Below are 27,995 nucleotides of genomic sequence, written 5' to 3'. Positions count from 1 at the left end.
AGGAGGGAAGAGGAGATGTGTACCCCGCGATGTTAATTAATATCGAACAAAGCTCCAAGATCGAAGACCGCCCCCGACTTATCCAGTCTCTTTTCCTTTTTCTCTTCTCTTCGAGGAGAACGAGAATTCGAGGAGAGGAGATTCGTGTAATTTTCCTTCGTCTTCGAGTCTCCATCGACGACAAACAACGTTTGTTAGATTAAAGATCCCGATCTCGAGTCGAATGGATCGAAAGTTGCGATCGGGAAAGATTTTTTGGAAAGGAATTATTATAAGCTCGTGTATAAATCGGTATTAGATTTTGGCCAGTTTTTCGTTTTCTCATCAAGATTTATGGACTTTAAGGAAGGGGGAAGTCGAAGTTTCAGCAGCGACATGTGCGCGCCAATTTTAAATTCGTTAGGGAAAATCCTGCGCGAGAAGGAATTTATTTACCATCTCATCACGAGTTACGAATCGTTTTTCGCGAACTTGAGCGGCGATCAAGAAGTTTCGCAACTCGCTTGACAAGTATTGGTGATGATAGGTAGAGAAAGGCCGCGAATGAATAAAGGGAAAAGAATGAGAGGAACAAAAAAAAAAAAAAGAAAAAAGATGGATAAAGCGGCGGGCGAGAGACCTTGATGTTAATTAATATCGGGGAAACGGAGATTGGGCTCCTGACCAAAAACTTTTCACATTTTCCCGCCATCGTGAATCGCCGACTTAAGAGTTCACGAAAACTCTTTTCCTCGTTAAACTCTTAGCTGCATCTCGGCATCATCGTCGAATTAACACGGTTTCGTGATTACATCGTCGTACTTCTCCTCGTCGTATTATTATTAAGTTCGAAGGAAGGGAAGATCGATTAACATGTTGATGAGACGAGATATTTTTTTTCCTTTCTTCAAAAGACTCTGTCAAACTCTTCCGTACAGATTTTCTCAAAATATTTTCAAATCGAACGTGTGACCAGATTATTATTATTATTATTATTATTATTACGAATTAATTTTGATCGGAAAAGGCATTCAAATTTAATTAATCCTTCGCGGTGGAATTCGCGTAAATTCTTGCAGCAAGCATTACGTCAAATTGGAAATTTAATAATTCAATAATCGAATATTGAAAAATTTCTTCGAGCAAAGATATCCTCGAATCGTTTCATCGAAAAATAAGTTGACCCATATATTTTTCGCGTAAATATTATATTCGTTCGTTCGTTCGTTAAGTGGAAATCTTGGTCGGCAAGGTTGACCAAGGCGTAAAGTAAAGTAAAGAGAAATTTTACGATGACTCGATGCTCGACGAGGTACGATGACGCAGGAAAACCGTAACTGTACGTCTCGATATTTATTATACCCGAGAGGTAACGAGATAGAAACAGAGTCGCGACCTGAGAGGCACTATTGCGATAACGAACCATCAAGGATTCCATCCCCGCTTCTGTCCGCGCGTAAACAGATCCATATGGGAGCAGAAACGATCGCTCGCGCTATCGTATCAACCGAAGTTAGTTTTATAGCCGGCTCGTTTGCCCGGCACGCATGGAAAACACTGCGACACATAGAGGAGAGACGCGCCGTTTTCTTCCTTAATTTATTTCCGTTACGAGTGCCCTGTTATTCCCGTTGCCTCGTGTTGTAAAATCTGTGGATAAATTGTTACGGCTGGACAGGAAATCACACGGGCAGCTACAGATTTTAGTGCGCCAAGAGAATCATGAGTCCAATCAGAGGTGGATTCAGAAAAACGAGGAAGAGTATAAACGAAGAAAATTATTCTTAACTAGCAACTTCGATATATACCCTATGATATAACGTGCTTTCATATATTGTAAAAGTATCGATCTTGAATTTAATCACGAGGTGAGAATTGGGTTAATTGATCGAATAAATATCTCACGAGTTATCCTGATTATTTCGTACAATTATTTCGCAACACCGTGTTCGTTAATAATCGTGAAAGAAAGTATGCCCGTATCGTTTTCTTCTTTGATTAAAAAATTTTATTACATTTACGCCCTACTACTGCGTATAATTCAACTTATTTAAATGCACAAGTTTTTACACAAATGGAAGAAGAAGAAGAAGGAAGAGAGAAAAAAAAAAGAGAGAAAAGAAAAGAAAAAGAAGAGACGAAAAAAATTCCGCGACGGAATGCGAATTACTGGAACGTATATCCTTCTGTTTAATTAAAAGAGGGAAGTGCGCTCTGTTTTGCGCAATGGAGCTGTCAGAAGTTCAAAAATGCAAAAATTTTGTTCTGTAAATGAACACGATTCTCCTCCTTCTCCTCCTCCTCCTGGTGTAATAATAAAATTCCGGCTGTTTTATTTATTTGAATCACAAACGCCGCGCTCCTCCTCCTTCCCTTCTTCTTCTTTTTCTTCTCTCTTCTTTTCTTTTCTTTCTTTCTTTTTTTTTTCTTTTTTTTTTTTTTGACTTTTGAACACACAATCTTTAATTCCCGCGATTATTCGAAGGTGACGAACCAAATTATTATAAAATTATGCGCATATATAATACAGGTATAATAACAGGGATTACAGGGGTGGATTGTCGGTGTGCGATCAGCTGCGAAATGCACACACGCACTTTGTGCGGATAATGGTACAAGGTGGATGGAACACGTATGATACAGGTTACACGGACTCGCGGCCAAACTAGGCTTTATATCAAATGCATAACAAAGCTATTACTGCACTCAATTGGTATAAGCCGCAGATTGCGGATAATCCACCCGCTGTCGCCACCCTTTATGCCCTTACCGGAAACACTTACGTTTTCCCGTTATTATAACGTTAATGAACACGACAACCGCGAATGTTAATTGATATCGGAAAATTGGTCAAAGAAGAAAAAAGGAAGGCGTGGAAATTACCTCTGGAAAGTATGTATAATTTGTGTGCTTTTTCGGAGTGGGTGAAGGATCAATGATACGCCCAATATGATCGTAAATATTAATTAACATTATCGGCTATCCAATTAGCCGAGGATAATATTAAAGGATTTGCCGATAAGAGGATACGATTTTATTGCGTTGGTATTGCTCTTATTTGGTTTCGAACGCACAAAGGATATTCAATATTCGTAACCGATTCGTAATTACGTTCTTATTCCCTAATCTAGTTACATCTATTTCTCTTATCACTTCTAGGCTTTCAAAAAATCCAAGAAAAAAAAAAAAAAAAAGAATAGTTTCGAACAATTACGTCGAAATACGATGAAACGTTCATCGGAAATAAAATTCCTTTCAAATCCACTTTCCTTCGAAGAAGCAGGAAACTTTCCAATCCAAGACACCAGATTTCTGACGGTTGCACGTTTCTTTTTCAACGTGCAAAAAAAAAGGATCAACAATTTTGGAACAATTTTCTGAAACGTCTCGTTCGAAAATATTGTTCGATCGCGTGTTAAAAAGAGCGAGGAGTGGTCGGCACGAAAACGTTTAAAATGGCGGAACGTGTGTGCCCGCTTGGGAACCGCGGAAGCACACCTGTCGAAACAGACGAATGTCTTTCAGCCGCGGGACGAGCCGACGAGGGGCCATGTTATTTATACCGAGGCAATTTATCTTTTTTAACCGAGCTATTAGCCCCGAACCATTCCCGCCACTTTGCCCCCGTTTATATAACAAATATAGTTTCTTTCGTTCGTGACGGTTCGGATGAAATGACAATTTGCCGATTCCTTTTGCTCCTCAATTTTTGCCAGATTTTTTTCTTAATGAATATAGAAACGTCTTAGAAACAGAGAGTGCAAAAAAAAAAATTTATTCGCGAAAATGGATTATCCAGATAACGAGTAAAAAAGATGCCACCAAAGATCGTTTGATCGTTCCTTCGCTTGCAACTTGATTCTACGAAACAAATTGCACAATTGAACAATTGCGAATCGAGCATGATTCACATGGACCACGCAGCATATCACGAATGTCTCCAATTGGAACCTTTGGAACGATCGATCTTAATCAATTACTCGCTCCATTTCGCATCGCGAAAATTGAAAAGAGCAGACTTTTATTCTAATTTTCCGCGTCGAATAAAAGAAGAAAAAGGGAAAAAGCGTAAATACAAAACGAAACGAAGTATATATATATATAATCCAAAACCCTTCCTTCCTTTCACGTCTACTTTATAAGCCCGCCAAGTCAGCCCTATTCGTATTCCGCGTATTCCTCTGTGGCCCCTTTTTCACATCGTTTCAATGGTAGAAAAATAGCCACGGAAGATCAAACGAAAAAACACGGAACCGTTTCTCCGCGAGGAGGGAGAGAATCGCAAAAGAATGGAATAGAAGAGGAAAAATGGGAGGAGAGCAGGGAAGAAAAAAGGAAGAGATGAGCGGAACGCTTTTCGAACGGTTTTCGAAAACGCGGGGACGTTTCGTGAAATAATGAAAATATTGACATTCGTGGCAACCTTCGACGCGCATTATCTCGCCGTTTCCCGTGCCAGACGCCAATCGAAAACGTCGCCCCCAGTGTTTCGAGGAGTCGCGGGGCTTTTAGCGCCCGGTTTTTCGGCCGCATCCTAAGCAAACACGCTTTTTCCGCGCTCCTCGCTTCTATTCCGAGGCCTTGGCCCTCTTTCTTTCTTTTCCACCGCGAACGTGTAACAACACGAACGGCGAGTGGACAGCCCGGACGTCGTTTTTCAACCCGTGACGATCCATCGGCAAATATTCTTATATAACTGTTCGCGCCGCCAGGGCGTGGGCAAACAAAACACGGATGGGAAGAAGTCGAAACGAGGACGGGGAGGATCTGTGGCCCGAAGCGAGAAACACGATCGAAGCAGAGGAACGAAGAAGAATTATTCTTGGATACGATTTTATCCTTCGACGACGAGGATGTAACATTTATAACAATCATTTTTTTCTCAAAAGTTGAATTCTCAGCAAGAATTCTTTTTCTCATAACAATCAACGAGAAATCAATCATCGAAGATTCAGACTTTCCCTTCCTGTCTTCTCCCGGGGAATCACTGTTATGCAAAGGAAGGACAGATTGTTCCGTGTGCAGATAACACAGTTAGGGGTGCATTTGTCAAGCGTGAATCGGCAACACGAATCGGATCGCTCCCTTTCAATCTATTCCACTCACGTTGAGCAATATCGAGCACCAGTCACCGGACGGAAATAGAAAGTAGGAAAGTCGGAGGAACGATATTTGTACTTAGATACACCGTCGAACCTATGAATTTGCCCGGATAAAAAGAAAAGGGAAAAAGAAAGAAAAAGAGAAACGAAATTTCGTCTGGAAATAGAAAAGAAGCTTGGAGTTATACGTACAAGTGTATGCTCGAATTTTTCTTCTTCGAATAGCCACGTGTTAAATTAGGCGGAGTTAAATAGTTGATCTTTGCACTGTGAAATTTTCGAGCTAGGATGGAACGATAGTTAATAATAAGTTCGTTGTAACTAAAAAAAATTTGACAATGAAAATAAAATCTGTTGACTGCTCCATCTCCTTTCATTTTTCTATTTACATTCACGAGAAAGGTTTCCTACGAAATATTTATATCGCGGTGAATTAATTCTCGAGTTATTTTATAATTGGAATGATAATAATTTTTTTTCGATGTTCTTTCAAATCGAGCATTGTTAAAAAGTCGTGGTATAAAATATATGTGTAAATGTAAAAAAAAAAAAAAAATTATCACGATCCTGCTTGCCCCAACATTTTCAACGAGTGTGTGTTTAATATTTCCGCGAAAAATTCGACCTCGACCGGGTTCGCTTCAGAATCATCATCGCAGCACCCACAGACGTTGCTTATCAATGCGAGCCAATTCAACGCCGTTCTCGCTTACTTACCTCCGCTCCCGGACGGAAAATAATGCATTTAAATGTAAAAATAACTTGCAGCTATACGCACGCAGTTTTACGATCCCGCTCTAAGAAGATACGTGGCTCGCGTGGAATATAAAATCCACGCAGGGAGTCGTACATTTTTCTTCCTTTAATCCCGCATTTCGTGTTTTTCCCACTTCCACGCGTCCCTCTCTTCCCCGTCCTCTTCCTTTCTTCCTCTCTTCCTCTTCCTCTTCTTTTCTTTTCCTTTCTTTTTCTTTTACGAAACATGGAAATGAACGTAATAAACGTCTGGCGAGGAAAAACAGAAATAGTTCGTTGCAGTTACCTGGCTGGTTGACACGAAGAAAGATCGCGTATTTACCAATTGTCATTCGTTCCATTATTTTGTTTCGCTTCTTTCCTTCTTTTTTTTTTTTTTTTTCCGAGATGTCGCGGAAGAAGAAACGCCGCCACATTGTCGCCAAACCTAATTTCCAGCCACGTTTTTCGATCCAATTACAAAACTGTCAACCGGTGGATCCGCGAGACGTTTTAATTTTCACTCGTTCCATTTCGACTCACTCGGTGAGGTACGCCGGCCGTTTCGTTAGGTTAATTAACGGTAATTAATTTAATCATTGATCCAGCTGGTCACGTTGTCACGTAAAGTTCCAGCCTCGGCCAACCTTCCATGGATTCTGGCGGCAGGAGAGCGTTTCGGTTCGCAGGATTTACGACGCGTGATTAGCGTGCTGCCTCGCGATGGATGCTCGCGATTTTGCCCCCGTATCGACGAGAGAAATAAAGGTCCGGCCGGTGTGTGGCTGAAACATCGACCTCCTCCCTCGGATTACCCGTGAAATTATTATTACATGGAAAAAAATTGAAAAATAAAATCGGAAGTGATACGAGTAGCTTGCAAATATTCTTTCTATGCTGGCGTGCCATCCCTCCGATTTTCATCTCATTTTTCAAATATATATATATACATTCTGTTGATCTTTGGTCTTGCAAGAGGGATTTTATCCTGATTGATGGGAAGAAAAGACTCGATGATATCGATAGTGATAAATATTAGGCTACCTGTAAAAAAAGTTATTTCTTTTTTTTCACGATGCACATCTCCTGACGTGATTTCATTCCTCCAAAATTTTATGCATCTAGTAAGTCGAAATTCTATCTTTCTGGAAATTCTATCCATTATTTTATTTTCGCCAAAATGATTGACATCGGATAATTAATTTTAGAAGAGAAAAAGAGTAGACAAGACAGAAATTTCTTAAAAGATAATCGTCGAAATAGTGAAATAAAATCCAAACGTGTATTTTTCTTTTCACTCTTCGACAATCGTTTGTCTGTTTACGATACTGTGAAAAATCTTTCATCAGCAGTCATCGAAATTTTCATTCGAGGTAACAGTGCTGATGTCGCGAAACTGGCATTTCACGAGGGCAGGCTGCGCGGTTCGCATCTCTAATAATTGGGGCTTGCACAGCTTGCAAACGCTTAAATGCGCAGTGAAGTGGGTTGGCGCGGAGCATAGCGGTACGCAGTCTACATTACAAATTGGATATTATACAATTACTTAATGATTAAATTAGGCGCCGCTGAGTCTGTAACATCCATACTGATACTGAGAGATAGCAAGCTGTACGAAGCCCCTTCGAGCAAGCCAAGGCTTTGTGAAATGCCTTCGGTAAGTCCCTATTATGATCAATACAACCGAACGATTCGTTATACCGTTAGCTAATTGCACAATATTGCCACGCTAGTGATATTTTAATCTTCTCTCAAGAGTAACACAGTTCGAAAGAGACTCCAATTCCCCAAATTTTTCCCCGAAAAAAAATGAAATTTTCAACCGCGATCGAATCTAATTCCTTTTTTTTTTTCTTTCTTTCATTCTTTCTTTGTAGCTTCAAAGTCTTTGCAAGATTAAAATTTTGTTTCGTTATCTCGTATTTTCTGCTTCGAACGAGCTTTAATTTTAATTCGAATTGTGTGCCAGATTTTTAGATAGAATTCCAATTCACGATACACGATTCGATTTCAAAGTTTATCCGGTGCAAGTCGAACTGTTGTTATTATTCTAATTGTGCCGCAATTTATAAATAATTAATCGTTCGATGCCAAGCGTTAAAATTATCTCGAATTATCCTCGAAAATATTTACGAGTTTTTCTTCCCCTCAATCCTATTGTAACCAACGCTCGAAACGTTAAATTTGTAAAACAGGCGCGACGTCAAGGAGTGTCCCAGCTATTCTCTTCGTCTTTAAGATTCGTCATTCGACCGATTGAAAAACGAACATATCCGTTTCAACGTTATCTCGCATTCTTCTAGCGCGACGTCTAGCTGCGTGACGATTTTTTTTAAAAGAATCTCGATGTTTAATCTCGTTTTAAAGCGATTCCTCGTACGCGTGTGACTTTGAATATTTATCCAATTCACTGTATCTCTTTTTCATCAAATATTCAATTCACAATTTGATTCGCTGCAAAATAGTAAAAAAGATGAGATTCGTTTCAATCCTTTCTTCACTACTAAATCTTTCTTGGACGCAAACTGGTGGAATTTCACATTTTAAACTAGCTGTTATTAACACGAACGGACAAATAGAAAACGCATAAAGACCCGTTTTCACTTCGATCGATCATTCCCTTCCCTCGATCTTGACTCTCTTGATTTGGAAGAAAGAAAGAAATTTCGGATCGAATTAACCCGAGACGCGATATATTTCAAGCGTGGCCCATATCAAAGGGGCTCCTCTCTCGCGATTTCCATCTGCGAGGCAATTACAAAGTGCCGGTTGGGTGGCCGATTTTCACCGTCCATCGTCATCCTCATCGTTTTCGCGCGTCCTCGGCTTCTCTCGAAATAGTTTTCACTCGGGCAACCCGATATTTCTGTAGCGCGCCGCGCCAACAGAAATCCTCCGAGATGCTGGCATTTCCGCTCGAAACGAGCAGGGTGGTCCAGCCACGTCGAAATTATCGCTATTGACAAATCCACGGAGCGGCCTCCATTTTGTATTCTAAGATTTACGAACGAGTGGAAACGATAGAATTACACGGCGCGTGAAAAATCGCGTCCTCTCTCATCGAAGAAACATTTCTGATTGAGAAAGAGAGATAAAAATTGAAGATGGTAAGATTCACGAGGCGATGTTAATCGCGTTTGTTATTTGAAGAGAAATCACGAAAATATTAGATAGTAAAGAACAGGTTTAATGCATTGTTATTTCAATTATAAAATAGGGTGTCGGTTAAAATTAATGCAACGATGAGAGAAGAAAAATTATTCCTCTCTTCCCCTATTTTTGTTTCTCTTTCTTCAATAGAAATTTCGATATCGATATCGACAAGTTTGAAAAAAAAAGAAAAAGAAAAAAAAGGATCGATACAATTTTTTTTTACTTTCGTACAGGAATTTCTTTCGATACATGTTTCGCATCTCCGCGCGTTGGTTAGTCGATCTGAGATCGATTTCAATATTTCGAGAGTGGAGCAAGTTTACCGTGTTATTCAAAGCCAATAATTCGATTGATTTTGAAGCACACACGAGGTAAATAAAGTGGATACTTTTAATCTTTCGTGGCAATTTCAATGCAGCTTTTTAAAATAACCGAAATGCGATGTACCTCGTTCATCCGCTTTTCGTGGATATTTTCTTTTTTTTTTTTTTTTTCCCTCCCCGCCGATACTCGTGGTTCAATGGATGCGGGTTCCATTTCAAGTACTAACTTTTCGAAAACAATGTATACAGAACGGTTAATTCGTTTCCATTAATCCTCTTATGTGTATTTTGTTCGAGCCGATCGAACAATCCGACTCGTAGTTTATCAAAATTTCATTTGTTTTATCAAGGATAAATCTTATTGCAGTTTGCTTTATCGGGCAATTGTTTCCCCGACTCTTCCATATTTCCATTATATTTGTCCTTTGCAAATATGTTATAAACGCCAGGCAACCGAGTCTTCTTTTTCCAAGATAAATATCAGCTACTTGATTAACCTCTTACATTAACGTCGACTTAGAATAATCATGCTTGCAAACGTGTATACTTAACACCGAATAGAATATGCGATGGCTGGTCCAATTCGAAAACTGGCCAGATTCAGAATGAATAAATTTCATTCCATTAAATTTCGATATTTTCGAAAACGATTTGAACAAATTCTACCCCCTAAAAAAAAGTAATCCCCCTATATTTCAATCCGAATATAAATAATTGATAGAAGAACAATCTCTACGAAATGAGCATCTAACCTAACCTGATCTAATTTTTCTCACCAATAAACGATTCAAAAAGTTCACGAAAACAACAACAACGAATTACCAATGACTATATTTAATACCAGAAGAAGGAGAGAAGAAAAATGTTCCAAAAACACGATCTCTCTCCTCCTCTAAAATAGAACCAAATGGAGCAGGCCCTGATCAATTTTCCACGCGTCATTAAACATTGTCTTCCGTGACTTAACAAACCTCGTTATAAAGGTTATAGATGGGGGTCACGCGAGCGGGCGCCGATGCGCAAATCGATGCATCAGTCACGCGGATGTTGAGGGATCATTTCGATCGTGTAACGTTGCTGCGAAGGAAAGGGTGTCGCCAAGACTGGCTCGAGAAGCGCGTGCTACGTTTTTGTATCCGGCCTCGGCGGAGGGGCGAGGGCTCTGTTTCGTTATTTATGGTTGCATTACCGAAAGCGGCGCGAGGATGGTAAATGCGTGAGAGATGCCGCGTGCGCGACTGAAGTATGTATAAAGCGGAGAAGCACATTTTTACGATGCCACGCTGGGCTTAATCCGCTCCCACGATCGATTTCATCCCTCTCCGCATTACGTCCCTCGCGTATTTTTAATGCACGCACGCACAAACAGCCGTCGCCCGTCCCATTTTTGGACGCCGTTCGATCGAAAGTTCCAAGGGAATTGGACGAAATTGTCCATGTATTTCCGTATTCTTTTAACATTACAGTTCCAAATAGGATCTAAAGTGTTCACAATTTGTAGTTACGTTGATATTTTTCACAGCGTAATTAAGCAAAAAAGAAATAATCGCTCGTGCATTATTTTTCGATTGCTGGACGATCTTTTTTTTAACGTCCGTCTAGTCTGTGTCGAAGCGGAGGGGTAAAGGGGTGTTTCTTCGTCAAATTTAATTAAACTCAAAGGAGCGAATGGTTCTTTCGATCGCGAGTTCGGGAATCGTTTCGAAACATCGGTGTTGGGCGACGACGTTTGACGAGGGTGGAAAAACTTGACTCGGTACATAGGCGTGGCCTTTAATTAAAAGAATCTTCGTTCGCGCGAGTGTCCGAATGTTTCGTTTAATTATACACCGATCCCTTTCCCCCGTCTAAACTTCCGTTCGGGAATTAGGGAAATTTGTACACCGCCCTCGTTAACATTTAGCTACTCGCATTTCTCAACGCGGGCGCAACGGACAGGTTACGAATCGTGAACGATCGCGATTATGATGATTAAACGTGGGCTGCAATAATACTAACGAGATATTTCTTTTTTCTTTCTCGTACACACAAAGTAGATTCGAACGAGGCCGCCTAGATCCGCCTTATCGAGATAGACATCATGATGCATCGGGGGCAATTCGTTTCCACTCACGATCCTTTCTTCCTTCATAAATACGCCTAATTTCTTTTCCCTCTCCTCGGAAAACCTAGATACGGGTATACAACTCTTTTAACGAGTTCTATTCTCTACATCGTATTGATCTCGAAGAGGAGCATAATTCTCGGCAAGCAATAACTCTAACTCTGCTCGGTTAAATAATTTCAAACTTTTCGAGAGAGAGAGAGAGAGAAGATAACGAAGGAGGAGGAGTAAAAATTCCGCTCTTTATCGTTGTAACGATTTCGAAACACGTGAAACAACGCGCGATCGAATGGTGCATCGTTCGAAAAAAAAGAAAAAAAAAAAAAAAAAAGAACGGTGGAAACGGTGTTCCACGAAATCAAGTGAAACGCGATATTATTCGCGGCGGGTTACACGAGAAGGATACGATTTCGAAGGATAGGAACCGCAATGGCGATCCCCTCCCCCGTTCAGGGATAAGGACACATGTTTTTGCACACACACACACACGTAAAGTACGAAGAGGGAGGAGAGTAAAGTGTAGGGGTAGGTCGTTGGAATAATAAAATCGTTTTCACCCTTGTTCGAACATCCGGTCACGTGGCACGACGTTTAACGTTTGGCGCGGCTTTCGATATCACGAGTCGGTCACGTTTTAGGAAAGAAACGCGTGTATTTGACGAGGATAGAGATTGAAAAGAAGATATCCATTTTATCGCGAGACTATAATACAATTTCATATGTGAGACGAGAGTACTTTTCAGGCTTCCATTGTTAAAAAAAAAAAAAGATCCGAGAAACCACTTTATTCGTGATAATATCGCGTTATAAGAAATAGTAACGAATAAACAATTAACATTATCGCAATTAATTGTCCCACGATTTCCATCTCTCGTTCCTCCTCCAAAAACAAGGAATAATATTATTATCGATCCAACTCGATTTACTCGTCGCTCTCGAAAGAAAGGAAAAATTATATTATCGCCTATTAAAATCGGGAAGGGAAAACGACACGAGTCGAACGCGACGCGACGTTAATAATATTCGTTCTCCGAGAATCCATTCACGAAGAAGGAAACCGGTGACCGGACGTTTACTCGCGGCCTCGATCGGAAGCGGAAGGGTGAAGGTGGAAGGTGGGTCTCCATGAATAATTTAATCGAAGGGAAGCAGGACAAAAGACAAACGAAACGAGGAGGAGAGAGAATAAATCGCGTCGGCGAAATTCAAAGCTGTTCGTTCATTAATTTGAGAAAGGTTGGACCGTTAAGGAGGCCGAAACTCCGACAGATACAAGGGCCAGATACGTTAAAGTAGGCATTGTCGAGGCGAAGCTAACGCGGCGGACGAAACAAACGACAATGTTATCGTGCCCCGGGTAAATGGCCGGGTTCAATATAAATACCGATATATATATACGAAATGGCATGGCATGGCAGCCTGTTACTAATTTACTGGAAGGCCTTCATGCAGATTTCTTGCCTATACGGAGATTTGGTTTCGATTCAGTTTTTGCCCTCCTCCACGCTCTCTCTCTCTCTCTCTCTCATTCTCTCGATATGAATAACGATACTCCGTTAAGTCCGCGATTCTGACCGAAATCGGAACGAGGAAACGAAGGCATTTCGTGTATATACATGTATATGCAAGTGGTACACGAGAAACGAAAATTATCTTGCAAGGAAGAATTCGTTTAATCCAAAAATTGTTTGCATGTAAGAGGATAATGGGTTTTATATATATATGCGTATACGGGATAATTTATTTAATATTACTTTGAGAAATCGAATTGCAAAGGTTTGGAATAAAAAGGATTAAAACTTGAAAATGTTGTGTAAATTTTAAAGTTTTACTCTCATCGTTACGAAGTTATGTATTTAAAAAATTGAGAAAGCATTGAAGACTTGGCTCTTTTACCCCTCTCTCTCCTCTCTTAATTAAAGTAATATTAAAAAAAAAATTGCTATGCATTTATGAATTATTACACGCTTTATGATGTATGTACAAAGTTTCATGAAAAAATTTCTATTCTTCCAATTATTCGACGTCTCGTTGCAAAGTAACGAGTTCTTATATACGCGTTTAGGTTATAGTTTTTAACAATATTTGTCCTCGAAATTGTTCTCGAAAGTCTCGAAAGTAAGTGTTATTGTAAAAGTGAAATTTTTGATAGATACGCGTTTCAGAAACAGTTTTGGCTCCAGCTAGCGGGGTGCCGTTATTGCCGGGCCATTGCATTTTACGACAACGATCGATCGAAAAAAAAAAATATATACATATATATAGATATATAGATACATATGTATTTGAAACGCACCGCTGATTGGCATTTTAAATTTTTCAGTCCATTTGATATCTAGTTCCCAGCTAGGTTAGAGTTTACAACGTAAAAGTGTATTTTCACCTTTACAGCTGCCTGCCCTATTTGCCTGACTTCTCTCGAATACATCGTTAAACTAGCTCATTGAAATTTCAAATCCCTCCCTTCCGTTCCATTTTATTCCGTTCAACGCATTCCGATTTTGTAACAATTTGGCCAGCCTTTGTAACAGAAATATTCACACGAGTTAATATAATACGACGATATCGATAAAAACAGAAACAAATCTATGGAATCGTTCGAATACTACTTTTCTACAACATCTCCTATTCTTTAATAAAAACTCTCTCGACGTCGATTCAATAACATATACAAAACTCCTATCAAACACGATTTCTGAAAAAGTTATTCATCGCTTTAATTAATATCGGGGAGAAAGATTTACAGTACGATCGTTCATTTTCCTCCATATCCTTATACCGGACGTTAAATATTTGACCGTATTTTCATATCACGAGTTAATAATACGTATCTTTCGAGCGCGAAATCCGCTATACATATACGGATACATCCTCACGAGAGGAAGAGAAAAAGAAGAAAATAAAAGAAGAAGGAAGAAAATTAATACCTTTGGAGTAAATTCTCGACGGATGTTTCTTTCTCCCTTGATGTCATTAATGCATCATCGTGTTCGGCCGCCTGAATTTTTTTGAATCCGTGTCAACTTTTTCGCGAGCTCAGCTCGCTGAAAGCGTCGTTTTCAAGATTGAAATTTCGCGAGCGCAACGGCGCGAGAATTACTCCGCGGTGTGTTTACCTTTCACGGTGAGTATCGGCGCGCGAATAACGAGCGAGTTTCCTGTGCCGAACGTTCGCGACGAACGCACACGAATTCGACGAAAACATCGACAGATCCGTCCGCCCGTGGAAAATTTCTATCTTTCCGCGCGTTATTCCCTCACGGATAGTTGCTCGGCATCAGGTTCACGTCGTGTATGCAACGAGTGCTGGACAATCCATCGATATCTCTTTTTTTTTTTTTTTAATTTCGAGGAGAAGGAAGAACGAAAAGGAACGAATCTTTTCGATCTTCGAAGTAATTTTAAGTCTTGGAGAAAATTTAATTTTTTTTTATCCACACTGCATTATTAATTTGATTTATATGATAAATTTATAAATGTTGTTTAAGAAAAATATATTGGAATATACATGCGTGGATATAAAAAAAAAAAAAGAAAATTTGAGGGGATGAATATTTCGCGAGCTTGGATGTCTGCCTCGTCGTGATTACATCTTAATGTTTGCGAATCCCCTGAAACCTTTGCATCATCTTCCGCATCGGAAATCCATGACAGTCGCGTGTTTATGTAAAACGGTTTCGCGGAATGGCTTACTCGGAACCGTGTGCAAAAAGAGGAAGGAAAAAGGAACGGCGCGATTGATCTCGAGAAAAAACGAGGCGAACGAAAAAGAAGAAGAAGATCGTTCGATATTTCGGCTCCATTAACGAGATATCCACGCTGATTAAAGGAAATTAAAAATTCAAATCATTATATTTCGACGTTGTAATCGGATTGTTATTGATTTGCGTATCGGTGTGATTTAATTTTACGAAAGTATCACTATGAATAAATGCAATTTCATTTTATCCAATAAAAACGTGTAACATGTAAATAGAAGTGCATAAAGATATTACGAATTAGAATTAGAATTAGAACCTTCCTTACGTATATGAGAAAATAATATCAAATTAAACGAGAAAACTTTGGTACAAAGGAGCGTTCGATCTACAACCTATTATTTATATAAAATAAATTTCAATCCTTACCAACGACAATTAGAATTTACCGAACTGTCATTAAAAGAACGAATATTATTCGTGCAAAACATCCGTGTTTCTATCATAATCGTACTTTAGAGCGCACCTATCCCCCACTCTCGGCAAATTCGCGCAAATTGCGGGGCGATAATTCGGATCGACGCGACAGAGTCGCGCAAAGCGGCGTTGGAGACGGGGGTTGAATAAATAACGCGGCAAACGCGGCCAAGATTTTTTTTATCGCACAATCGGCGCTGATCCGATCATCATCCACGAATTTTCGGCGCGTTACGCATCCGACAGAGAGAGAGGAATGGAATCGAGTTTGCGGGATGGACCACGTCCCGCCATCATCGTCGCCGTCATAGGCGTGTGCACACACCGCCTGTTCTCTCGTCTACCCGCGTTGAACAGCGGCCATTGTATTTACATGTTGCACACAGAGACGGCAAACAAGCGTGGCGCTGATTTAAATAATGTATCGTCAAACAGCGTCCTGGCGAGGTGCGACGTCCCTTCCCTTTTATTACCGATCTACACACTTTCTTCGGGCAATCGTCGTTTCCAAGCCATGAATTCTTATATTGTTTCTCGAAAGTTAAGATAGATTCTTCCACGCGCGTGGACAACGTTTCTTCAACCACGTTCGCGATACAAACTCCTACGCGGATTAAAATGTTGGAAAAGTAGGATTTCTCGACGAATGAAAGAAATATCTAAAGAACTGTGCGCATTATTGTTTCCACTATTAACTTTTACCTATTGTCATCAAAGAGGGGAGGAAATTTTCGAGAAGAATCATCTCGTATACACGATCATACCGATTTTTCGCGATCGTTCTTCCATACAGATGACGTGGATACACGGAAAATTGGAAGATGAAAGGAGGCGGTAACAATGCGGTTTCCTGAGGAGGAAGGGGTGGATGAGAGGAGGCAAAAAGAATAAGGGGCCAGGCATCGGGAGGGAAATTAATATGAAGCAGCGTCATTGTCTCGCGTCGCCCCAATGCCGGGAGCCGCGAGGAATTGTGGTCGGAGAGTTGGAGGGCTCGAAGATAACCGCGGATAATGACTTTTTGATTACAAGACTCGTCGGCGGCGACCCTCCAACACGACACGGGAGGGGGGGGGGGAGGAAATGGTGGAGGAATAGGTTACGCCGCATCGACAGCTAGATCATTCCCGTTTCCAACGATATAAACCTTGCACATTTGTTTCCACCCCCTCGCATTTCGCCCACCATCCTGCTCGAGGATTTCTCTCTATCGTTTCTACCCCCGTTTTCGTTAAATATTAAATATTGAAAATTGGATTATGGAAAACGCATATTTAACATATCGTGTAATTAGAAAAGGATGAATGTACGTAGTTCAAATAATAATGTTTGTAAAGCGTTTGAATAAAATAATAATGGAGGGAGATAGATTCACTCACCACAATCCGCTACTTCGATAGTAATGTATTATCGGTGTACGTTTGGTGTAAGTTTGAGGGCGAGTACATACCTGAAACAGAAATTTAAAAAAAGATATGATTGGATAAGATATTTTGTTTGGTTTATATTAAATATTTTTGTATCCTTATTCGAGATATTATTTCTGAGGAAACGAGCGTTCTACTACCCTCTGCCTCTCGAACGATCTGTACAGACTTTTAATCTGAAACGCGTAATTATATTCCGTTTAAAGAAAAATTAATAACGCGTTTTATTCGACAAAAATATTAAATAAACTTATTTCATACTAAATTTATTCTTTAATTTTCTTTAGCAAGCATACTTTTCCACCTTTTTTTTTCTCTCTCTCTTCTTCTTCTTTTTTTCAAATCCACGTTAATACTCACTTTTCTCACGGAAATGAACATTAAGAAATAGATTGCAAGATTAAATGCATAAATATTAAATTTGTATTCCGCGAAAGGAAGATCCCATAAGAATATTAAAAAATTAAATTGCTCTTTTACATTACATTATATTTTTATACTAAATTATTCGTTCGTTTTCCCATTTCACTCTTCTGTTTTCAGAAAAAAATTAAACTGTAAACCAATTAATTAAAACATTTCTGATAAACTTATTTCGTTTAAAATTTTCAACATCCATCGCGAATCACGCATATAAAGAGAGAGAGAAAGAGAGAAAGTATCGAAGGAATTTCGAAAGAAATGTCGCAGATCCGATTTTTCTATAGAAGAAGGCTTGTACGGAATCGTATCGCGCGCGAGATGATAAATAAGCCAGAACAATACGATACATGATACGATATCGACTTGGAGGGCTATGGTGGACACGTACACAACCCATAAAGCGGGATGATCTGTTTTCTCCTATCTGCTTTTCTCAAAGTAACCCTCTTGAAGATGTACGGGCTCGATCCCACGGCGTGAAACCTATCCACGACTCGAAAGAGATACCGTTTCGATGAAACGTTATAACACAGATTCTAAATTCCCTCTCGCATCGTTCGCACTCGTATGATGAAATATCACTCGATATCCGAGCCGAGATCGAGGCCGAAAATTGTGAACATTGTAATGATCGTAATGAATTATCCAACAGATGTTAATGAATATTCATATGATACGATAACATACTAGAAATAACATATACGTATCGCGTTTGATTCGTAATACGAGTGGTGCATTTATTTGAAATTAGCATCCCGTTATTGTATCAATTTTGATTTCCAACGAGATGTTTCCGTGAATGTATGCACACAGAATGCGGCCTGCAATGAAACGAACGATGTTTCAGAGAACGATTCAACATTTAAGAACAAAATTATATTCGATCAACAAGTTTAAGAAACTTGTCGCGAGATCCAAAGATTTGTAATCATCGATTTTTTCCAAACGCATTTAAATAATATCTTCACAAATAGAAAGATTAACTCAACGAGAGATTTAAATTTTAGTTTTTCTCTCTAAATGGAACTCAATATTTTTTATTCGTAATACCAACAACATTACTCGAAACTGCTTCAACGATGCGCAGCAATAAGTCATTCCGTTTTACGGAAGATCGTAAAATAACGAAGGAGCAACACGTGTCGAATATTTAAACCCTGGTTAACTTAGGAACCCGATTCCTCGAAATAAATCGAATCACTTTAAAAATTAAGTATCGTCTCCAATTGGGCCTCCTGGCCATTTTGAAATACTTTGAAAGAACTTTGAAGAAACGTATTATTAAAAAGGAGAGGCACAAAGAAAGAGTGTGTGTGTTTAGAAGAGGCGAGAAATTTTTCGTATATTCTCTGCCCGAAAAAAGAGAAACGAGGGGACAAAGAAACTTGATACGAGAAACAGTGGAAACGGAAGAGAGAGAAGCGCACATCTCGTAAGAAAGGTAAATTGCCGGCAACAGATCATAGGGCCGGCTTCATCATGGCGTGCTCGCGGCGTTTGACCAGGGCGGACGTAATAAACTTTCGTTTCGCCACCACGAGATCCACGGATCTAATATAAAATGGAAAATAAATCAAAGCTTTTCTTATCAGCCCGCCTATTAACCTCCGTTTCTTTGTATCGCTATCGTGCCCTCCCCGGCAAAATTATTAGTCGCCGGAAAATAATTCTGTCCCGAAAAGGCAAAGGGAGAAGGCAAGTACACCGGGATGTTGATATACTTCTGCTTTCCTTTTTCGCAGGCCAAAAGAGATAGAAAAGAATTCAATGGCTCTTATTCTATCTTGTGGAAGATTGTGCATTTTTCTTCATAATTTGTTACGTGCATGCATAATTTTTAATTTGAAACAACTTAATATATTTTATTATGGAGGAGTTATTTCGACTATCGATTTATGCATAATATTATACATAACACGCTAAAAATTACATAGATTATAGATTCTTGTTCATCGACGATTGTTTAAAAACGAGTTTCAAAAAAAGTTTGTAACACGATTCGATTTCAATTTCTACGAAGGGCAATCAAATTGTTCCCAAATCTTTGAATCGCGAGAATATTAATGTGGGGACAGGATTCCATTGTCATGCTCCAGGATTTCCTTTGATTCGAAGGGGATAAGAAAGCTCGATCATCGCTTTCGTTAGGAAAAAAAAAAAAAAAGAAAAAGAAAAAGAAAGAAAGGAGACGAAACTTCGAAACTCGTTTCGAAGAATCTCGGAGCGCGCATCGGTAATGGCGATTAATTCCGGCCGCCGTGTAAAATGTCGAGCGCTTCCGGCCACGCGGTACAAGCTGGCTAGGTGTTGCCCGATGAATTTTTAAGGTGTACGTATTTTCTGACTCCGGTGGAAACGGACTCGTTGATGTCCATCGTGCCAGAAATTAAATTACCTTTCAGGTAGGCCACCACCGTGACTTAACTTTTCCTCCTCCCCGTGTGCAGCGTTAATATGCACTTTGACTGACGTCTCGCTTCCACGCTTGACGAAGGAAAAGAAATGAATGTCGGCATAATTCCGTGAGAGGCAGGGGGAGGGACGGAGGAGGGGAAAAAAATAATAATACACTCACACACATTTAAAATGTATAAATAAGAATGAAAAGCGTCGGAAAGCGAGCGACAGCGGGCTGAATGTTGGGGCGTCAGGTGCTTACCTCTTTTAATTCTTCGGCACACAACAAACTCTGGAGGAAAACTGCGCCCGCGCTTCCCGCGCCAGCTCTCCTCCTTTTTCCTTTACTTAACCAACCGTCCTCCCCTCGAAATTTACCATTAAAACTGGGCGGAATGCGCTTAAACTATGGCGTTGAAACGAAACTCTACGCGTGTAATAAACCTTTGTCCCACCGGCGGCCGTTGAACGGGGCGTTAGACGCCCGTAATACTCGCTAACGATCCCCGCCGTTTCGAGTCGAAATAAAATCGAGACCGAGTTGGTGATCGTAAACGCGACGATTATCGAGATCTTATCAGGAGGAATTCCTAAGAGCACTTCGATCTATATATAATTTCAACATCCGGTAAGAATTCTTTGCGAATGTTCTTTCGAGCATTAAGCGTGCGGTTCTAACAAAACTCTGCCGGCAGATCGAAGATATTTTCTGCACAAAGAATATGAATAAATATATATATATATATTGGGTAAAATTGTATTATCGAAAGACGAGCGTTATATAATATAAGTTAATTTAACTTGATTTAATCTTTTTTTAATTGTAACTTTGATGCCGTTCCGCAGGCGCGTTCCAAAGGATTAATAGTATAAAAAGTTAGATGAGAAAGTTTGATCCACGCTCCCACGTTATTAGCATATACTTGAAAATTTATAACGAATATATAATGAGACATAAGTTTAAATAATTTCCTTATTACGCGACACAAGTGTTGAAACACTTTTTTTCAGCGAATTCTCGATGAAAATTTTAAATCGATCGATAGAAAAAAAGGAAAGGAAAGGAGAGAGAGAGAGAGAGAGAGAAGATCAAGCGATACAACCAATTTATAAAAGTCGATAAAATCTTTCACTGGTTTATAATACCAAATGTTCACGATTTAAACTCCCATGGACCGACTCCGGATCCGTATCTGGTCTGATAATTTCGACAAATTTCTCGTTCGGGGAAATGGAAAAATCGAAACGATTTTTTCCATCGGCACCGTAAATCACCGTGCTCGATACGGATTCCTCGACTCACGCCACGGAATTATAAACGCGGAAACAAAAATGCTGGCAGGGAGAGACCGTGGCCGCGATCGTGTATAATAAGCTCAAATGTTATATCCCCGGGCTGCAGCTGCAGATACGTTGGCGCATTTATAGAAGTAACAATGGCCGGTGTATCCGGCCGATTGTCGACTATAAATATCGAGATTTATCTCGATTAACGTGCCACCACGCGCGCGTACGACTGCACAAAAATGAGCCGCCTATGCTTCTTCCCTGTTATCCCCCGTATAATTACATCGGCTACGTGTCCAGCCGATTAAATCGAGATAAAATCCCCATTAGATATCATAATCACGCGCTCATCCTCGCCATTTGCCCGATTAATTGATACACACACGCGCGCGCGCGCGGTGTTCAATTTCGCCCCTTCTCGATCGTTTTATATACACACTTTTCACCGCAAATGTCAAACGTTGGACAAACGGAGGAGGTGAGCGAAAGAAATATCGAGCGATTGAATATTTTCTTTATTATCACGGTGTGGTATCACGATGATAACTCGATTAATAAATTGGAAAATTATCATGTTGCACGACGCGAGAAATAAGAAAAGAAAGAAAAAAATCAGAGATATCTCGCGTTTGTTTGCACGAGTGTTCCGAGACGAGGGTGTGAAGGGTTCAAAAATCGTGGGGACCGTTACTACGAATATACCCTGTGTGTACAGGTATAAGTGAATTTGTCATCGAAACGATTTCGAGAACGAATTAAACATCGCGGGGGCGGGCGGTGTACGTGCAGAGAAGTTAAAATTTCTGGGCGTCGAATATAAATCCAGGACTCAAAATAAATCCATTCTAAGCGGTTCCACATTTCGATTTCATTCGTTTCGGCTTGATTCAACCGTGCGCGATGCGCATCGAACCGCTACCTGCAATTTTCAGTGTTAATATTGACAATTTAATCGCCGTTCCTTCGGGGACCGTGGGGAACATTTTTCCAACCGGAAGAAATATAAACGATATTTTATTTTTACTTTTTTTTCCCCTATTCTTTTTTTTTTTTCTAATTATTATTTTATTTTTCTCCCTCCTTTCTCTCTCTCTTTCTTCCTTTTTTTTTCTCTTCTTTATTTTATTTATTTTTTTTTTCGTCGAAATTCGACGACGATCAGCCGACAGTATAATTCGTGCCGGTTGGAAGCATTTATTTTGCCTCATCGTGCCTCCCGTATATACGAGCACACGTATATCGGAGAACGTAGCCGGGATAATCCCATAAAGTCAATTATTCCGTGGGGAATATTCCATTGTAGAAATATCGACGAATCATCGACAGAAACGAGTGACTCGATTTAGGCTAGGGAACAGAGCGAAAAAGAAAATTAAATTTACCTAAAATTTCTCTGGTGATCGACGCTCGCTCGACGTGTCCGGACTCTCGACGTCGATCGAGACCGATCGGAAAAAAATAAAAGAAAAAAAAAAAATAAAAAGAGAGAGAGAGAGAGAGAGAAGGAAAAAGGAAAAAAAGAAAGAAAGAAAGGGGAGGGGAATTCAAACGAGCACGTATTCCTATCCGGGAATGTCTAATAACTAACGACGGATGTCGTTTTTCGATAGTAATCCGTCGTTCAACGGCTCGTGCCTCCTCCTTCCTTTCGAAATCGAATGCAAATTCGAATTCGGTGAACGTGATTCCGTACTTTGCTTTCTGTCCGCGTTGTGCAGATCATTGACTTGAATTAATAGTCCGTCTAAAACTAATGGATTCGTCGAAGGGATTCGATCGAAATTGGAGAGATAGATTTTTTTTTTTTTTTTTCTTAAATTTAATCGCTGTTTATACGTGTAAGCTCTGATATTCGTTGTATTTCGACGAAATTGTTGGCCACATCGTTTCAAGTATTTCACGTGTCACGTGAAAACGAAGTTTTTATCGATTGTTGGAAAAAAGAAAGAAAGGAAACGGTCAGAATGTAATGTTTTACACTCGTCAAATGAATTTATTTCACGTGTCTTCGTTTTCAAAATGCAAAAACCAACTTGTTTTGTTCGATTTCCTTTGTTTTCAAATGAAATCGTATATTTTTCTTCCCTATATAATATAAAAGCTCATTGACTGCAAAATACGAGTCAATCAATTTTCATCGGGGCATGGTGTTTTCGAAACAATAAACAATTTTCAAAAAAAAAAAAAAAAAAAAAAGATATCGAAGAATCGAAATATTCGAATATTCGTGTCGAAATTGATCGAAACCGCGATTTGTGATAAATAACGCCGATGATAAATCGTGATTCAACGATTGTATAAATAAAGATAATTATTCGAATCCAATTCGAATTACAATATTCGCGTTATTCAATTTTAGGAATCTGAGGATAATAAAGTTGGATTATTTTCGCGAAATTGTCGCGATCGTGAAATAGTTAATTTCAAATAAAGTAAGGAATTTATTTGCATGAAATTAACATCGGCCAGAATAAATATAGAAGTAATAGCGTTGGATCAACGCGTCGAGATTCATTATTCCGTTGTTTCCTTGTGATAGCCGTGATACAAATATATGTTCTCATTAATGTGACAATGTAAAAGGGCGTTGCAATTGTCTATCAAATTGCTCGTTATCGAATATTCAGACGTTAACTAATGATACAATTCACTAACTTCCGACGCTGATTAAAGGTTGATTAAGCACAAACAATACCAGACATTTTACTGCGTAATATGAATCAAGCTCCATTCGAAAAGCGTGTAAGCCATTGGACACCAAATTACACAAAATTTCACGTAAAAATCATCAATTTTCTTTGAATTGGTATTTAAACGAAACGGTTTCACGAGCTTGAAATAATTACAAACGTGAAGTATTATTTTCGAGCATTTTGTAAATATCACGTTGTAACATCCTGCATTTTATTCGATATTGTAATTATTTTTCACCGATTATTACACGCTAAAAACAAAAAATACATATATTTCAATACTTTGAAAAAATATAAATTCGATTTTACATAATTATACATAAATTACATTACACTACACTTCATATTGGAAGATTATAAGAATCAAGAATTCAACACCCAACTGGTATTTCTCATCCCATTGTAAAATAACCAAAAAAAAAAATAATAATAAAGCAGATAGAAAAGCACGTTTACTCGAGGGGAGACTTTTATAAAAATTATACGCGAGTAGTGTACGTATCGATAAATTATTGATAAACGAGCGGGGAGAATATAGCCGATAAAACTATCGATTCGCACGGGAAACGTGGTTTAAACAATGTATACTCGAGTTATGAATATGCACTCCCGTTACTATCTCGAAATTTTCCACTTGCACCCGCCAATACGATTGACAGAGATGGCACGATCGCCCAACTTTTCATAACTTCTACCCTCTCTCTCTCTCTCTCTCTCGTCTCGTCTCGTCGTCGTATAAATTACCCGCGAAATTTCGACGGTTACAAAGGTATCCGTCGGCGGAGGCGAATCATCCTCGTCGAAAATCACAGGCTCGTCGCCTGTAGCAACCTGTCGCGCGTATTACGTACGATTTATCAGTTACACGCAGCGCGTTTCGATCCCTCCCTTTCATTCCGCGCTCGTTAAAAAAAGGGGCCCACCGTGGCCGAGGAAGACCTCGAAAAATCCATTCATACCGGTCGAAATACCCGCGCTGGGGACGAGAGATTGCGAGAGGCTTTGACAATGAACGAATATCCATCCGCGGGAGGATGGAGACCCGGCTGGACGCGTCATTTAAATGGCCACGGAACGTGCAGTCGATGGACCAGAAACTTCATCTTCCGCAGAATTTTCGGAGGGGATAGAGTGATTACGCGAGTAGCTGCGTGTGCGATTTCATTCGATTCGTTTCACTCGAGGAACACGCATTGTTATTTATTATTTTATCAATTACTCGTCGTAACTTCTTTGTTTTATAAATAAAAAAGGGGACTTGGATTAATTGATGATGTCGATAATTAATAATCGACGAAGGATTCATCGTTAAATTTTATCCTTCTTCTTGATAAAATCGTTTTTAAATTCTTCGATTGTGGATTCGATTTCCACTGCAAACGCGAGAGAACGATGCGAAACACTCGCCCATTCATGAAACAACGAAACGCCCGATAAATCATGCGCCGGCCTCCTCTCGCGCATGCACGCGGAATAATTTGCCGGCCAAGATATCGGAGTCAAATTCGCCGATAAATAATTCAACCCCTTTCTTTCCCGCCGTTCCCGGAATTTCGAGAATTCGTTTCGAGAGTCAAAGAGACGCCGCAGCCCGACTCTGTCGCGGTTTCCAGCCAACAATCGCTATTGTTCGACGAGTCGTAGCAGGAGGAGGAGGAGGAGGAGGGAGAAGGAGAGAGGCATGTGCTTGAGTTTAACGATCCGGGGGATTTCACGTGGTCAGCTTACGGGTCAACAGACGGGATATGCTAATCACCTTTGCTGGGGTTAATTAATCTTCCGAGTCAGATGTTCTCAACATCGTATCCTCCTTATTTTTAATGGATAATTCGCGGGATTCGTGACTCGTTGACTCGTTGCGGAAGAGAGACTTGTTCGATAAAGAGTGGATTTGTGGTCGTGGCGTGGGTCGCGCAGTGTGTAATCTCGGTTTTTTTTTTTTTTTTTTTTTTCTAAACGAAGAGCGCTCTCTGGTTATTTTTTCTTTTTCTTTTTTCTTCTTCTTTTCCTTTTCTCGAGTTATCGTGAATGAAAAATATTTATAGCGATCGGCGATGTAGATAGGAATAGGCCGTAGAATGCGAGTGTGTAAAGGAACGGTGCAATGAATCAAGTTGATGCCAACTTTAGATTTTTAAAAGATAGTTTATACAATTACTCTGTACTGCTGTGATAAAAATTTAATAGGAAATAATGGAACGAGATGGACGACGATGTAATAATTCTGAACTGACTTTAAAAGAAAAAGAAAACAAATTTCTTTCGTTTATTTCTTTTTTATACAAAAATAAAAAGGATTCTCCGCGATCGATAAAAATTCCGTTCGAAAAATTTTTCTTTCCAAAGTCGAGCGAAATTAAAAAAGAAAACAGAGATTCGAGCGTGAAATATTTGTATACGAGAATATATACACGTAAGATGTATCGTGATCGAGAATGTTCATGGCAGGCCGAATGTTGGCTCGCGTTTCGAACGCGCCAACTTGGTGAATGTCGCGCGCGTGCTCTCGATCATATCTCGCGGAGTGAACGATAATTCACACGAGACCGAGCTATTAATAATCTCGTCTGACTTGAGTAAAAGCCGCCTGGGACAAGAATGGATGAAGAAGAGCCTACGAGGAAGAGAGATGGGTTAACGTTGAACAGAGAGAGAAGCGGGGAGCAAAAATGGCGGAGAGGAAGGCGTTGTTCCACCACGGTGGAATCGTTGTGAATGGGTAATTAAGCGAAGTGAAGTGTGCATACTTGCGTAGATATTTCTAACGCGACAACGAGATAAATATAAACGATTGAAAAAACGTTGAATCTGAAACGCGTGGTTAAATTTCGTATAAGGGACGCCCATTGAATGGAATTAAGTTGGTGGAAAAGATTAATGCGATAATTTTTTAAACATTTCTCGCGGTTCCGTTCGACCAACGACTAGATTAGCGAAAATTAAACGTGGAGTTTATGAAGCAAATAGATACGTCGAGCGAGATATAATTGAATATAATCCCTTCTCACTGTTATATTCTATTTATTTCTTCATATATGGAAATTTTTGTATAAGCTTACGCTTAAGAAGTGATAAACTTTTTCTTTACATTGTAAAAAAAGAAAGAAAGAAAAAAAAGAATCCAACACGACGTCGAAATAGTTTAAGTTGATCGAAGTTTAAGTTAACGAAGGAAAATGTCGGTCTGTTTAAAAATCCTCCGTTTCTCTTTATCCCCACGCAATCGATGCAATGTGCTACTGTAAAAGCTCGATCAAAAGGTTTTTAATCAGAGTTTCGAAAAAGATTCGAAAAGATTCGCTTCTTTGTTTGTACACTTGAAGAAACTGAATCGCGGAGATTCTTAAATATCGAAGTTGGACACCATAACTCGACGTTGAAGAGTCACGGCCGACCTCATAAACAACTCGAAAAACTTCGATTGTGAAACTTTTCGGGGAATAAGGTGGCAAGATGTTTCTAACTGTTGAGAATCCCAATATGCGTCGCGCAGGGAGGGATATCCCTTCCCTCCCTTTGAAAACAAACGTCACCAAACTATTAAAAATTCCGAATCCCTGTAGATGGAGGTCCATATATAATTTTCCGCTCGGTTACAATGTGATTTATCTGCAATTCTAATGTTTCGGATATGGGTAACCTGGTGGCTCGTATACAGGGTATCCCATTTCAATCGATTCAGCAGAATCTATCCTGGAAACTATCGATATTGAGAAATATTTTGAAGAAAGTTTATACACGTGATTTTGATCGTGAAATGATTTTTCTTTTTTTCCTTTCGTAGTGGTCAAACTATGGTCAAGACGATCAACATCAAATTCTCTTTTTAAATAATAGAATCGTATCCTTTGAATCGAAGCAATTAATCTTCTTCTTAGTAAAAGTATTGTTTTGTGCTGTGTATATCGAAAGAAATTATTGATTTCGGGAGATATTTCGACTTCAATTATTTTTTAATGAATTTAATGAAGGATAAGAAAGATGCAAAGCGATATATGTTTATATTTTTTTGAATGGTTTTGGCTTGCATCGGATAAATTTAAATACAAAGACACCCTTTACATCGACGTGCCTATAGAATCGATTAGATCGATGATGCCATAAATGTAACGCGATGTTTCAGATCTTTTTTTTTTTTACGCGAGATTACAGGAGATCTTTTATTTTTATTTTTAGAATTTAAAAAAAAAAAAGTAT

Source organism: Apis florea, unplaced genomic scaffold (genome assembly GCF_048593485.1).
Source record: "Apis florea isolate Af1SG1 unplaced genomic scaffold, ASM4859348v1 contig_3496_pilon, whole genome shotgun sequence".
NCBI lineage: Eukaryota > Metazoa > Arthropoda > Insecta > Hymenoptera > Apidae > Apis > Apis florea.
This window is presented reverse-complemented; position numbering follows the sequence as displayed.